We start from the raw sequence: 16,106 nt of genomic DNA, 5'->3' as shown, positions 1-16,106 counted from the left end.
TGCCCCACATAGGGCTTCCAGTCTTAATCCCCATTTTACAGATGAGGGAACTGAGGCCCAGAGAAAGGAAGTTCAATAGTATTTATTTATTGAGCACTTACTATGTGCAGAGCACTGTACTAAGCGCTTGGAATGAACAAGTCGGCAACAGATAGAGACAGTCCCTGCCGTTTGACGGGTTTACAGTCTAATCGGGGGAGACAGACAGACAAGAACAATGGCAATAAATAGAGTCAAGGGGAAGAACATCTCGTAAAAACAATGGCAACTAATTAGAGTCAAGGCGGTGTACAATTCATTAACAAAATAAATAGGGCAATGAAAATATATACAGTGACCTGTCCATGGTCACACCAGGTCCTTCTGACTCCCAGATCGTGCTCTACTCAGTAGAGTACGCTACTTCTCAAGTGTATTCTCCCAAGTGCTTAGCACAGTTGCCTGCCCACAGTTAAGCGCTCAATACATACAGCTGATTGGCTGATTGATTCCCGCTGGAGGTCACTGCCGTCCAGGGTGTCCAGTCCCTGGACTTTGCTCACCTCCTGCTTATTCATTCGGTCCAAACCTCCCTGAGAGACTTCTGCAAGTGGCTCCTAGGCCTCTGATCCATCTGTAGCAGGATGAGGAAAGGGGCTGGGAGCTCTCCCAATCAATCAATCCATCAATGGCATTTATCGAGCCCCTACTATGTGCAGAGCACTGCACTAAGCTCTTGGGAGAGAACACTACAACAGAATTAGCAGACACCTGCTCTGCCCAGAACGAGCTGACAGTTTAGAGCGGAAGACAGACATTCATATGAAGGAGTAATTTAGAATATAGAATTTAAAGATATGTATGTAAGTGTTTGTGGGGTTGAGGGTGGATCGAATATCAACTGTCCAAAGTTCGCAGATCCAAGTGTAGAGATGACACCGATGGAATAGTGAGCCAGGGAAAAGGGGGTTCATTGGGGAAGGCCTTTCCTAGTCCCCCTGGGGCTGCTGTCCCCCTCAACTACTCCCCTCCTCCCCCAACATCCCTTTCCAACTGTCTGCTTTTGATCTGTTGTATGGATTTTCAAGGTGTTTTTTTTTTTTTTTTTTTACTGACTTTCTCACCTTTACAAGGAGGTGTGCCCTCACCTCCACCCAGTTTCTGGCCAGCTTCACTTCCTGTTTGTGCTGACTTTGCTGCTCCTTCGGAGTTTCTTCGTTCTTCCCAGCTGAATTATTGTTTCTGAAAGATGGGCTTTTCTGCTCCGATGACCTCGGTTCCTCACCTACTCAGCCCCGCAGTTTCTATCTGTTTGTCCTTTGGCTCAGACGGTAGCCAATTTTCCAAAATGGTGTTTCTTAAAGTCTCCAGCTTTCTTACGGTTGTGAGGGTTGGGCTCAGAGCCACAGGAAGGCTGAAACTGCTCCTCTAGCCACCCCCACTACTCTTATTCTACCCATCTGGTCTTTCGTGTTGTTTAGGGGCTTCTTCTTGCTTCACCTTTCCCTGTGTGTCTGTCTCAGACTGAGACAGATGAGAAGCAGCATGGCCTGGTGGATAGAGCATGGGCCTGGGAGTCTGAAAGACCTGGTATCTAATCCCGTCTTTGCCCTTTGTCTGCTGTGTGACCTTGGGCAAGTCGCTTCACTTCTCTGGGCCTCAGTTCCCTGATCTGGAAAATGGGGATTAAGACTGTGAGCCCCATGTGAGACAGGGACTGTGTCCAATCCGATTTGCTTTTAATTCAATCAAGCACTTAGTACAGTGCCTGGCACACAGTAGGAGCTTAACAAATACCACAATTATTGAAAGTTCCTTGGGGGTCAGGGACAATGTCTAATGCTCACACCTACAGTTTTTTTCCTAGAACCGAGTACAGTGATTTTGCACACAGTAGGCATTTACTACTTGACTTTGATTGACCTCCTCTGGCAGCTTTTTCCTGAAGTAGGGTTTGTATTTTAGCATAATTCCTTTTTCTACAATGTAATACCTGAAGGTGGGGATATTTCTGCCCTTCCCTTCTGTATCTTGGATGTAAAATCACAACTCCTCCAAGAAGACTTCCCGGACTAAGCCCTTGATTTCCCCTATCAGTCCTCCTTCCTGCGTCGACTACACACTTGGTTGTACACTCATCAAGCACCCTGGCCCCACAGGTCTTATGTAAATATTCTTATACTATTTACCCTCTCCATACTCTATTTCAACATCTGGCTCCCCCTCTAGAGTGTCAGCTCCTTGTGGGCAGGGAACCTGTTTACAAACTCTGTCATACTGTCCTCTCCCAAGCACTTAATACTGTGCTCTGCACCAAGTAAGTGCTCAATAAAGACCACTGAATTATTGATTGACTTTCCTTCAGTGTTTTTACTAGAAAAATGGCTCTTCTGCCTCTTTCAACAAGGGCTCTGGAGACGCTTCTGTACAGGTCCTCCAGGCCTAATTCAACTTCCGGCTCCTGTCGGCCCCCTAAATAAGAATAATATAAATGATGGCATTTGTAAAGCACTATAATAATAACGTTGGTATTTGTTAAGTGCTTACTATATGCAGAGCACTGTTCTAAGCGCTGGGGTAGACACAGGGGAATCAGGTTGTCCCACGTGGGGCTCACAGTCTTAATCCCCATTTTACAGATGAGGTAACTGAGGCACAGAGAAGTTAAGTGACTTGCCCACAGTCACACAGCTGACAAGTGGCAGAGCTGGGATTCGAACTCATGACCCCTGACTCCAAAGCCCATGCTCTTTCCACTGAGCCACGGAAGCACCGTTCTAAGAGCTAGGGTAGATACAAGCTAATCAGGTTGGACCGAGTCTGTCCCTCATGGGGCTCACAGTCTTCACCCCCACTTGTACAGATGAGGTCACTGAGGCCCAGAGAAGTGAAGGGACTTGTCCACGGTCACGCAGCAGACAACTGGCGGAGGCAGGATTAGAACCCAGCTCTTTCTGACTCCCAGGCCACTGGCCGCTGATACTCCCGTGAAGCTGCTGGGGTCTGAGGCCGGGCCCGTGGCCCAACCAGAAGACGTCACCCTCACGGTTCTTCTTGAGTGACTCTCCAGGGATAGAAGGGACCACTGACCCTAGCCCATGCTCTGACTGCCATGCTCCTGAGCAGTGGGGGCCAGAAGGGAGCGGGGCTGGGACCTGAAAATCAAGATGCCGGGCAGGACCCAGAGCGGCTAGCCTCTGGGACCCCCTCCCTTCCCCATTAATAGGGCCTCAAAACCGATTAATTTCTCTAGTCAGAAATCCTCTCAAAAGAAGAATTTTAACTGAGGTCTTTAAGGAATTTTTGGCCTTTCGCATAAGCTGGCCCTAAACTGTGAAGGTTATACAGTTCTGTTCTGGGAAAACATCTAGCTCCCAAGGATTTTTTTCCTTCTTCAATCAATTAAGCCAGGCTGATTTTGGTCTTTCGCAAGGATTAAACAAGTACTTTCATCATCATCATCATCATCATCAGGATTTCTTGAGCACTTACTGTGTGCAGATCCCTGTACTAACTGCTTGGAAGAGTCCAATACAACAGAGTTGATAGGCACGTTCCCTACCCGCAATGAGCTTCCAGTCTAGAGGCGGAGGCAGACATTAATGTAAACAAGTACACCAACAGGACACTCCAGCTTTGTCCACAGCTGGATGGTGGGGACCAAAGCAGTGTCACATACACACCCCCAACCCACCACCTGGCTCTTTACCTTCCCCGTAACTCCCTAACAACCCCGGCCACCCCCCTGCTCCTGGCACATAGAGAAGCAGCACACTGTAGTGGATAGAGCCTGGGCCTGGGAGTCAGAAAGACATGGGTTCTAATCCAGGTTCCACCACTTGTCACTTCACTTCTCTGGGCCTCAGTTACCTCATCTGAAAACTGGGGATTGAGACTGTGAGCCCCACATGGGACCGGGACTTTATCAAACCCGACTGCTTGTGTCCACACCAATGCTTAGTACAGTACATGGCACACAATAAGCACTTAACAAATGTGCATATGCAGGAGGAACACCCTACACACACACACACACACACACACACAGTGACAATCTGCCACACAACACAATGATAATCGTAATAATGATGACAATAATAGTATTTGTTAAGCGGTTACTATGTGCCAGCCACCGTTCCAAGCGCTGGGGTAGATACGAGGTAATGGTTTTGGACACAGTCCCTGCTCGACATGGGGCTCAGAGTCTTAATCCCCATTTTAAAGATGAGGTAACTGCGGTCCAGAGGAGTGAATTGACTTGCCCAAGGTCACGCAGCTGACAAGCAGAGGAGCCGGGATTAGAACTCAGGTCCTTCTGACTCCCAGGCCCAGGCTCTATCCATTAGACTGCACTGTTTCAAGGCAAAACTCATCCACTCGGCTCAGCGCAAATATTTTGATGTCTGCCCTCTACCCACAGAGCTGAGCCGACTGTCGCCCTGATGGAGCAGGGCAGATGCCGGGACTAGTTGGAGAGAAACCGTTCTCGCTGACCACTGGAACAAATTTCAGGAAGCTGGAGTGGGGAAGGTGAGGGGACAGCAAGAACTGACAGTGCCCGGCGCAGTGTGGGCCTGGGAGTCAGAAGGTCATGGATTCCAATACCGGCTCTGCCTCTTGTCTGCTTGGTGACCTTGGGCAAGTCACTTCATTCCCTGGGCCTCAGTTACCTCATCTGTAAAACGGGGATTGAGACAGTGAGCCCCATGTGGGACAGGGACTGTGTCCAACCCTATTAGCTTGTATCCCCTCAGAGCTTTGTACAGTGCCTGGCACAGAGTAAGTACTTAACAAATACCATAACTAGTTTTTACTAATAAATACCATGAAGGGTAAAAAACAGGAAGCAACAAAACCTGTTCCTCTAGTATTGTGCATGCTATGTATTGAGTGCTTACTATGTGCCCAGCCCTGTTGTTGAACACCCGAAAAAATAGAAGATTATCAGATCAGATATGGTCCCTCTCCCACCAGAAGCTACTAGTCGAAGAGGGTAAAACTGAGGCCCAGAGAGGTTACGCCACATGCTCCTGTGGGACAGAGCACTCCCTTCTGCATTGCCCTGACTTGCTCCTTTTATTCATCTCCCCGCTCCCAGCCCCACGGCACTTATGCCCATATCTGCCATTTCTTCATTTCTATTCATGTCCGTCTCCCCCTCTAGACTGTCAGCTCCTGGTGGGCAGGGAATGTGTCTGTTATATTGTCGCCCTTTCCCGAACGCTTAGTACGGGGCTCCGCACACAGTCGTCTCCTTCAAATGCCGTCGAGTTGTTTCCCACTCGTAGCGATTCCATGGACACACTTTCTTCAGAACGTCCCCTCTTCCGTCATCAAGTCTTTCTGGTATGTGTTTCCAGAGAATTTTCACAGTAAGTGCTCGATAAGTACAACTGATTGACAGACTGACAAGGGGCTGGGCCAGGTTTAGAACCTGGGTCTCCTGCCTCATGGCGCGGTGCCCCTTCTCCTGGACCTCTATGCTGTCAGCTCCTTTTGGGCAGGGAATGTGTTTACCGACTCGGTTATTTTGGACTCTCCTCCCAAGTGCTTAGTCCAGTGCTCTGCACGGAGTAAGCACTCAATAGATACCACTGATGGATTAATTGGGCCTCGCTGCTCCTGAGCTGCTCAGTGCTCGGGGAACCACTGCGCTGCAGGAATCAGTGGTGGAGAGAGCCGGTGGCTGATGCCACCACCATGACCAGCATGGCCGTGGCCTTCATCCCAATCCCTCTCCGGCATGCACACAGTACTCTGCACATAGTGGGCGTCCAATAAATACTAGCGACTGATGGGGAGCAGGGCGGAGACAGTGACCCAGCTCGCTTTGGAAACACACAAAGCTCACGTTTAGATGGCGAGCCCCACATGGGGCAGGTTCTGTGTCCCACCCCAGTGCTTGGTGTAGTGGACAGAACAGAGGCCTGGGAGTCAGAAGGTCATGGGTTCTAATCCCAGTTCTACCTCTTGCCTGCTGTATGACCTGGGGCAAGTCCCTTCATCCTCTGGGCCTCAGCTACCTCCTCTGTTAAATGGGGATGGAGACTGTGAGCCCCACATGGGACAGGGACTGCATCCAACCCGATTTGCTTGTATCCACCCCCGCGCTTAGTATAGTGCCTGGCACATAGTAAGCACTTAACAAATACCACAATTACTATTAGAACAGTGTTCGACACATGGTAAGCATTTAAGAAATTCCATAAAAAAAGGCAGCTTTCTACCTCCCTGACCTAGGGCCATGGCCACTGAGGTCTTGACCAGTGTTACCTTTCCCAACTCCAGCCCTCCCTTCCTCCCCACCCCGACCCCCAGCCACACAAAGCTATTTTTCCTCTGCTCTTCCTAGTAATCTTTTTGAAACAGAATTCCCAGAGGGGATCAAGCAGGCAGGCGGAACTGGAGACCAAACGTCCTCTCCCTCAGAGTTGCACAAGCCGAGGACGCTTTGCCAAGTTCGCAAGAGGCTTCTTTGGAACCCGTCTGGGATAGGTCCTCCCCGGGTCAGAGACGCTGGCTCTCAGAGCCATTTCTCAGCAGTGAACCGAGACGCGGCAGCGATACGCTTAGTGGCTAGAGCCCGGGGCCTGGGAGTCAGAGGAACCTGGGTTCTAATCCTGGTGCCGCCACCTGTCTGCCAGGTGACCTGGAGTGACTCCCTTCACTTCTCTGAACCTCGGTTCCCTCATTTGGAAAATAGGGATTAAGACTGGGAGCCCTATGTGGGATAGGGCTGTGAAAAACCTGATGAGTTTGTGTCTACCCCAGTGCTTAGTAAAGTGATTGGTGCTTAGTAGGTGCTTAACAAATACCATTAAAAGAAAAAAGCAGGCATCTGTCAGCTGCTTAGGGCCTGGGCCGGGGACCCGGAGAAAGATCCTGCCACAGGCCCTATCTCGACGTGGTCCTGGCTAAATCAGTACGGCCTAGTGGCGGGAGCACAGGCCTGGGAGTCAGGTTTTCCTCAGTCTCTCTGCCCATAAGCATCCCTCCCCCGTCCACTCCAAGCCCATATCTCTTTCTAAACTGGGTTCCTGGTATAGATAAACTTAGCTAGTTGAGCCCCTGTGTACTTTTATATTGAGAAACAGTCACTCTAAATATTTTTAAAAAATATTCGCTCTTTAAATACTCCCTTGTACGACTGTGGGGTCCCTGAACGCTGGGAGCACATGGGTTTCCTCAGGAACACATGAAAGCACCATTGGCTGATTAACTGGAGAAGCAGCACGGGCTAGCAGATAGAGAATGTGCCAGTCAGAAGAGCCTGGGTCCAGGTCCCGGCTCCGTCACATGTCTGCTGGGTGACCCCGGGCAAGTCGCTTCACTTCTCTGGGCCTCAGTTACCTCTTCTGTAAAATGGGAATTAAGATGGTGAGCCCCAACTGGGACACGGACTGTGTCCAACCTGATTGCTCTGTATCTACCCTAGCACTTAGTAAAGTGTCTGGCACATAGTAAGCGCTTAAAAAATACCATTAAAAAAAAAGTGCAGGCCCAGACGGTGTGAACAGTCAAAACTATGGTTCAGCCTTCAAGGGGTAAATCTGTTCCCTCGTTCGATGGAGTTTACTGAATGCCTCCTGGGGGTACAGCAGCATGAGAAGCAGCATGGTCTAATGGACAGAGCCCAGGCCTGGGTTCTAAGCTACTTGTCTGCTGTGAGACCTTGGGCAAGTCACCTCACTTCTCTGGGCCTCAGGTCCCTCATCTGTCAAAATGGGGATGAAGACTGTGAGCCCCATGTGGGACAGGGACTGGGTCCACTCTGATTAGCTTGTATCTACCCCAGTGCTTACTGCAGTGCCTGCCATATAGTAAGCACTTGATGTAATAATAATAACAATTATAATAATAATAATGATACCACCATCCCACCAGCTTCTCCTCCTTGTGAGTCAGAGAGTTCTGAGTCTCAGGTGAGACCGTTCCAGAGGCCAGGAGGGTGCCTTGCTCGCCTTCCTCAGACCATCATGTCACCCCACCACCCTAGAGCATCTCTTTGGGGACACTCCTGACGCCCCCTCTCCTGCCTCACACCTTTGGTGTAGTCCACACAGATCCCTAAGAACTCTGTTGCTGCATCCAACCTGTGGAACTCGACAGCGTGAGGAAGATGGACGCTGATGCTTTTCAAAAGGGCCGAAAAGCATCAGACACTGGATTGGAAGCCGACGATCAGTCCGTCAGTCAATCATATTTACTGAGAGCTTACTGGGTGCAGCATACTGTACTAGGCACTTGGGAGAGGACGATATAGTAATAGACATATTCCTTGCCCATGACGAACTCACAGTCTAGAGGGGGAGACAGAAATTAATATAAATAAATAAATTGTGGATATGGACATAAGTGCTGGGTGAATGGGAGGGGGGGATGAATAAAGGGAGCCCGGTCAGGGTGATACAGAAAGGAGTGGGAGAAGAGGGAAGGAGGGCTTAGTCAGGGAAAGCCTCTTGAAGCCCCCTGTAGATTGAAAGCTCCTTGTGGGCAGGGCACATACATACCAACTCTGTTGTATCATATTCTCCCAAGTGCTTAGTACAGTGCACCGCACCCAGTGAGTGCTGGATGCATAATATCAGTAATTGATTGAAAACCAGACTGTCCACTAGAAAACCTGATTACTGGCCATCCTTTCCCTGCAAAGTCCATGCCAGGCCAATCTGACCCTCCCGTTCCAGCAGCTAGTAGTAGTAACAGTATTTATTATCATTATTATTGCTAATAATAACTGTGGTATTTGTTAAGCACTTACTTTGTGCCAAGTGCCAACTGTGTGCAGACCACCGTACTAAACACCAGGAGAGTGAGAGTGAATAAAGGTGAGAATCAGACATTGTTCTTAATGGTATTTGTTCAGCAGCTACTATGTGCCAGGCATTGTAGATAAAAGGTAATCAGGTTGGACCCAGTCCCTGTCCCCCGCAGCCTTAACCCCCATTTTACAGAGGAGGTAACTGAGGCCCAGAGAACTGAAATGACTTACCCAAGGTCACACAGAGGCCAAGCGGCGGAGCCAAGATTAGAACCAAGGTCCTTCTGACTCCCACACCCGGGTTTTATCGACCAGGCCATGCTGCTTCTCCTCTGGTCCCTGGCCCTCATAAGGGTCACAATTAAAGCAGCTGGCCAGGTACACCTAAATGGCCACTGTCAATCATTTCTGGTCTGAGGCCCTCCGGCTTTCATTTTCTACGATTTACTTGAGCGAGGCGGGATAGATCGCAGATGAAACGACCGTATGTCTATTGGCTGTTCTTCCTCACATCCTGCCTTACCGTAGCTCCCAATGTCAGTAAAAGAAATTTTCAGTGCCCCACAGCATATGTTTCCACTCACTGAAATTCTTCTGGTCTCTGTCAAAATTCCATCACAGGAACTCAAGTGGACCGTGAATCAGAGCCGTGGAATGGGTTTCACACATTCCGGCCTCAAAAAGGAGCAACTGACACAGAATAAAATAGCCCTGGCTTGGTCATTTCCCCAACTCTGCCCCCATGATCGATCAGTCAATCAATCAATCGCATTTACTGAGCACATCCCGTGTGTGCAGAGCACTGTACTAAGCAGCTGGGAGGGTAATAATAATAATGTTGGTATTTGTTAAGCGCTTACTATGTGCCCAGCACTGTTCTAAGCACTGGGGTAGATACATGGTAATCCGGTTGTCCCACATGGGGCTCACAGTTTTAACCCCCATTTTACAGATGAAGTAACTGAAGCACAGAGAAGTTAAGTGACTTGCCCAAAGTCACACAGCTGACACAATGGCAGAGCTGGAATTAGAACCCATGACCTCTGACTCCCAGGCCTGGGCTCTTTCCACTAAGCCACGCTGCTTCTCCTACCCTGCCCCAGATTTGGTAGCCGTGTCTCCTGCCCACGAGGAGTTTACAGTCTAAAGGGGTCTCATCCCCAGCCCATAGTGGTTCCAGAGGCCTGGGTCGGAGGTCCTTCTGTGGAAGGGTCTTGGGTCGACTCGCACCTCTTGGGGTGGCTCGTGGGAGGTGGGGCAAGGGGAAATCCCCTCTCCACTTCACTCCTCTGCACACCTCTCCAATTTCCAGAATTCCCATACTTCTTCCCCCCCGGCTTCTGTGACCCTTCCCACCATCTTTCCATCCCGCTGCTCTCTTCCCCAGGGAGTAGGGCAATGGGACTCCAGGAGAGGGAGGGAGACAGAGTACAAGATGGGATGTGAGAGCTAGAGGAAAAGAAAGAGAAGGCCAGATCCCAGTCCCCGACTGTCAGCCTCTCTCTCCCCCTGGGTACCTTGCCCTGTCCCCACTCTCCCAGGCCAATCAGACCAGTGCCCTGGCTTGGCCTCCCTGTCCCTCCTCCATCTTATCCAGGCTCAACAGGGCACCCAGGTCCACAGAGTAAATTCGTAAGGGGCAGGGAATGTGTCTGTTTATTATTATATTGTACTCTCCTGAACACCTAGTACAGAGCTCTGCAAACAGTAAGTGCTCAGGAAATACAACTGAATGAATTAATGGGAAAGACTGTAGTCTGGACTATCCGCCCGCCCCGTGGGCTCCAGGGGACAGGAGCCTGGGAAGACCCGGCACCCCCAGTACGGGGGAAGCAGAGTGGCCTAGTGGGAAGAGCCGAGCCTGGGAGTCAAGGTCTCTGACTCCACCATCACTAGCCTCGTCTATCACCTTGGGCAAGTAACTTAGCTTCTCTGTATCTAAGTTTCTTCATCTGTAAAATGAGGATTCAATATTGCTTCTCCATCCGCCTTCAATTATGACTCCCATGAGGGTCTGGGACTGTGTCCCGTCCGCTTCCATTATATCCGACCCTGTGAATAGACTGTAAGCTCGTTGTTTGCGGGGAACGTGTCTGTTAAGTTGTTATATTGTACTCTCCCAAGCGCTTAGTACAGTACCTAGAATCTACCCCTAAATATAGCACAGTGTTTGGCCCAAAGTAAGCGCTTAACAAATACCATAATAATGATAATTAACCCTTAGCTTTCCTCCACGGCTCTGTCCATACGTGGATTTTGCTCTTTGGGCCCTGCCCAGCTCCATCGGGAAGGGGCGGGGAGAGAAAACTGTCATCTGTCCTTCCCAATCCTGCTCCTCGGGATTCTGGGGATCGGCACCCCACCCTAGCCGGAGCCAGATAGACATGTAATGAGGCGAACAACCATTCTTTATATGTGTAGAGTTCTCTTTCATTTTTCCAAAGCACATTCAGGTCAATGATCTCATTTTTATCCTCCCAGCAGCCCTAGGAGGGCAGGAAGGGGAGGGATACTGAGGGAGTAGGTGAAGCCCAGAGAGGTTAAGGGACCTGCTCAAAGTTACACGCCTGGCCAGGGGCCAAACTGGGGCTAGAACCCAGGTCTCTAGACTTCCAGCTCCATGTGCTTTCCACTGGCCCACACCGCTCAGTTCTTTCACACAGGTCACAGGTCTCCCGCTCTATACTGTAATGACCGTAAACTCGATGTGGGCAGGGAATGGGTCTGTTATAGTCATTAATTCATTCAATCGTATTTATTGAGCGCTTACTGTGTGCAGAGCACTGTACTAAGTGCTTGGAAAGTACAATTTTGCAACACATAGAGACAATCCCTACCTCACAATGGGCTCGCAGTCCAAAAGGGGGAAACATATTACGTTATATTGTTACCCTGCACTCTCCCAAGTGCCGAGTACAGTGTTATGCACCCAGCAAGCATTCAATAAATACGATTGATGGATTGATTAAAGACATAAGCCCCATGACTCCCATCAAGAGCGCCCTAATGCCCCCCTCGGAGCCCCCCGGTATTCCACTTAGGATCTTAGTATAGGACAGGATGGGAAAAGAGACTGAACTCTGACCGTCTGTCCCCCAGCCAAGCATATTCAAGTGCTCAGATGATCAACAGACTATAAGGTCATTGTGGGTAGGGAATAGGTCTGTTTATTGTTATTCTGCACATAGTAAGCGCTCAGTAAATATGACTGACTGCTGAGCACCTACTGGGCAAACTGCACTGTACTGGACCATTGGTGAGGTTAATCAAAGCAAAAGAAGCTTCAAAAGCCCTTCAGGGGGCTTCCGATCTAATGGGAAAACAGGCAGATACAAAATGATTTACACGTAATGAGAGCACTGCATAGAGCAAGGATACAACTGGTAGGAGCAAGAGCATGTTAAGGTAAATAAATAAGACGGATATCAATTGCTATATACATGAGCGCTGAGGATAACTGTGTATACTAAAATGATAAGGGAAGAAGTGGCAAAATTAAATGGAAAAAGGTTTTCTGGAAGAGATGGGTTTTCAGAGGGGTTTTGACTCTCCCAAGCTCTTTTTACAGTGCTCTGCACGCTGTAGGCGCTCAAAAAATACCACTGATTGAGTCATTCATTCAATCGCATTCATTGAGTGTGCAGAGCACTTTACTAAGCTCTTGGAAAGTACAATTCAGCAACAAAGAGAGACAAACCCTCCCCATAACAGGCTCCCAGTCTAGAAGGCGGGAGACAGACATCAAAACAAGTAAACAGGCATCGATAGGTGGATGGAGAGTTGGGGGTCCATTGGATTTGCAAGGGAAGGGAGTTCCTGGCCAGAGGAAGGATGCGAGAGATGGGTAAGAGGCGAAAGCTTGACAGAGAGAGGCAGTAGGAAGGTGGATTTGGAGGGAGGGAAGGGCTGGAGCAGGAGCTTAGTCGGTGAAGGGGGAGGAAGAGTAAGGAGGAGGGGAAGGGTGCAATGGCCTTGAAGCTAATGGTCAGAAGTACCTGCTCGATGCTAAGGGAAATGGGAGGCCCCTGGAGGTTTGGGTGAGTCTTGTAACATTCGAAAAAGCCGGATGTGGGCGGTGATGGAGCAAAGCCTGAGCAGGAGTGGAGAGGGGCCGGAGGCAGGGGAGGAGGGCGAGGAGGCTGTGGCGGCACCTCTGGCCAGGTCTGAGTCCTGGCCTGCATCCCACGGACCGGCCTGGGGCTCATTTCCAGAGTAGAGGGCGGCCTAGCTTGGAGAGTGATTCCTCGGCTGCGGAGTCAGCAGGGGCATCCCGGGGGAGTGGGAGGGGTTCCACACTTAAAATCTCTTCCCATCTCCCAGCCAACTAGCGGCAGATTTCCCGTCACCAAACTGTGCTCTTAGGAGCCTCACCTATCTCAGTGAACAAGACTCCACACGGCAGGAGTGTGAGGGGCCAGCGGACAAGTTCACGCGGGCAACCGCTCCGATCCTTTCCGCCTGGCGGGGGCTGCCGGATTCCCGCTCGTCAGGACGGGTGGGACCACCGGGGCCTGAGGTGACTGAACCGAGGTGGTCTAAGGGAGGCACAATCTGGTGGCTGTCCCGGAGGATCCTGGGAATCTCCGCCACCTGTCAGCTGTGTGACTTTGGGCAAGTCACTTAACTTCTCGGTGCCTCAGTTACCTCATCTGTAAAATGGGGATTAAGACTGGGAGCCCCACGTGGGACAACCTGATGACCTTGTATCTACCCCAGGGCTTAGAACAGTGATCAGCACATAGTAAGCGCTTAACAAATACCAACATTATTACATTATTATTAGTTCCTGCAGCCCATGGACCACCTGGGCACATGCCGATTAGACTGTAAGCCCGTCGATTAGACTGTAAGCCCGTCAAACGGCAGGGACTGTCTCTATCTGTTGCCGACTTGTTCATTCCAAGCGCTTAGTACAGTGCTCTGCACATAGTAAGCACTCAATAAATACTATTGAATGCCTTGTGAGTGAGGCAACCAAGGACCCAAAAGAGGGGACCCAGCTCCGGCCTAGCCAACCCTCCCAGCGGTCACAGGCTGCCTCAAACCCTGGCTGGGCTCGAGGGTCTGGAGATAAATCTATCCCCAGTGCCAGCCCCTCCTGCCTCACTTATTCTGACGGCCATCAGCGGTGTCCTCCACATCCTCTCGTTAACTTCCTGTCCTCCTTTCACTTGTATACAAACACCGCAAGTAACCGCAGGGACTTTCCCTCTGCTCTTCCCCTCACTCCCATGTCAGCCCCACCAAGGTGCCCTGACATTGGGGGCCTCCCAACCCCCCTGCAAAGCCATTCTGGGCTGCCACGCCCCCTCACTTACATCCCTCCTAGCTAAGAACTCAACCCTGCCCTGTCTAATCTAACCTTCCCTTCCTTCACACAGCCAAGGGGGCCTTTGTCAATCCGATTATGACACTTTCCTTAGATGGGTTAACACTCCCCAGGGGGCCTTCCAATTGAAAGAGAAGCAGGGTGGTTTAATGGTTAGAGGGTGGGCCTAGAAATCAGAACGACCTGGGTTCTAATTCTGGCTCCACTACTTCTCTGTGTGACCTGGGGAAAGTCACTTTTCTTCTTTGGGCCTCAGGTTCCTCATCTGGTAAATGGGGATTAAGACTGTGAGCCCCATGCGGGGCATGGACTGTGTCCAATTTGATTACCTTGTACCTATACCAGCACTTAGAACAGTGACACACAATAAGAGCTTAACAAATGCCCCTTCCCCCCCAAAAAAAACCAAACCCTTAATTTCCTGGGCCGCAATGACCTCATTTGTAAAATGGGGACTCAATATATAAACATAAATGCCTCCTCCTCCTTTCTCTGAGTGTCCAAGGCTTTGAACAGTCTTGAACTCTAAGTGCTCATAAACTGCTGAACTGTGTCCAATCTGATTCTGCACGCTACACCTGTGGCCCAAATAACTACTACTATTTTATGTACTGATGCAAAATCTTTTACAAGAAATATGTACGGTAGCAAGTGAGGAGGAAACAGCATCCAGTTTCGAATCCATTTGAAGGGGACACCTACTTTCAGTGGTAATCTGCCCCTCTGATGACTGGCTATCTTATATCGAAAAAAGCACAGCCCTGAGGCAGGCAGCATTTTCCAGGCACGCCTTGATAGTGGGATCAGTAATTTTTCCAGATCTGATACAATCATTTTCCAACCTGAAGTCCTCCCAGTGGGCTAATATTCTGTGCACAAACCACCTAGATCGTTCCTAAAATATCAACATCTTGGTCCAATTCCCACAATGAAAGGGACAACTGTGCAATCACCATGTAATTCAACCCACCTCAAAGAAATCTTCTTTTGAGCCCACTTGCCTGTCCTAATATTCCAAGTTCAATACAGCATTCATAAACAAATTCACAACTCCCTATCCACCACCTATGCCACTGAGACATGAAATGCAAACAGAACATTCTTTTTTTACACTTTGTGCCCAGAACGACACCTTGCAGAAGAAGTAAATGGCAGATAACTGAATCCAAATGGATTTCTGAAAAATCCCATCCGACGGGTTGTTTAGATAGCATAAAAGAAGCGGAAAGCTGAATCCCGCTCAGCCTTTGGCTTCTGGGAAAGGAATTAAAGACTTGATTGGGTTCCCTTTGGTACCTTTGATCTTGCAAGGCTTCTTGCTAAGTGTCGGGCTCTTTAAGGTGTCTCAAGTCTGGGTGCCAAGGCTTAAGACAACCATTGCTCTCCACATGCAGCTTTGAGTGTAATCGGCGGCCCTGGTTAGATGGGGAGAAAGCAGAGAAAAACTCATGGCACCTCCAGAATATTTTTCCAACATCACAGTGCTTTAATTTACCCCCCTGGGAGGGCACAATTCCTCCACACTGAGGGCAATGGGTATACATAAAGATGCAATGTGACACTTTTGGTTAAAACTCTCCAGGGTGTCAACTCAGAAATCAGCACGTGGACCAAGCTCTCCCACTAGGCCCCAAAGCGCTGAGTCAGCAGCCCGGAGCCCCCTTCCCCCCCATTTCCGGAATCGAAGGCCTCTTCCTGGCTCCCTATTGGCCCTCGTTCCCAGAGGCGTCTGGGAAATGTAGTTCCCTGAGAAAGGCGCTCCACCGATAGCGCTCCGACTGCCCCTTCGGTTCCTTTGATCTTAGGTTCCGCCTGCAATGGAAACCTGAACGGGTAGCCTTGCTTCTTTGTCCTCTTTTGCAGGTCTGCCCCTCTTCCAGTGGTTTGGGAAACGATCATCGTTTTAATTGGAAACGAAAGAAAACAGAGCTAGAAGAAGCAGCTTAGAATGTTGAAAGCTAACAATGCGAATTCATTCATTCAATAGTGTTTATTGAGCACTTACTATAATAATAATGATGATGATGGTGTTTGTTA

The 16,106-nt window shown here is 49.6% G+C and overlaps 1 long non-coding RNA gene across 1 annotated transcript in view; it reads right to left on the bottom strand.

Moving 5' to 3' along the window:
- LOC114816482 overlaps positions 1-15,467 on the bottom strand; it is a 53,501-nt gene extending 38,034 nt beyond the window's left edge. The window contains exon 1 of the long non-coding RNA XR_003764262.1: positions 15,366-15,467. This is a non-coding gene — a long non-coding RNA (uncharacterized LOC114816482). The remainder of the gene's footprint in view (positions 1-15,365) is intronic.
- Positions 15,468-16,106: the final 639 nt, after the last annotated feature.

The sequence above is a fragment of the Ornithorhynchus anatinus genome, chromosome 14 (genome assembly GCF_004115215.2).
Source record: "Ornithorhynchus anatinus isolate Pmale09 chromosome 14, mOrnAna1.pri.v4, whole genome shotgun sequence".
In the NCBI taxonomy this organism is placed as follows: domain Eukaryota; kingdom Metazoa; phylum Chordata; class Mammalia; order Monotremata; family Ornithorhynchidae; genus Ornithorhynchus; species Ornithorhynchus anatinus.
Note: the sequence above shows the minus strand (reverse complement) of the source record. Positions and strands in the feature narration are given on the sequence as shown.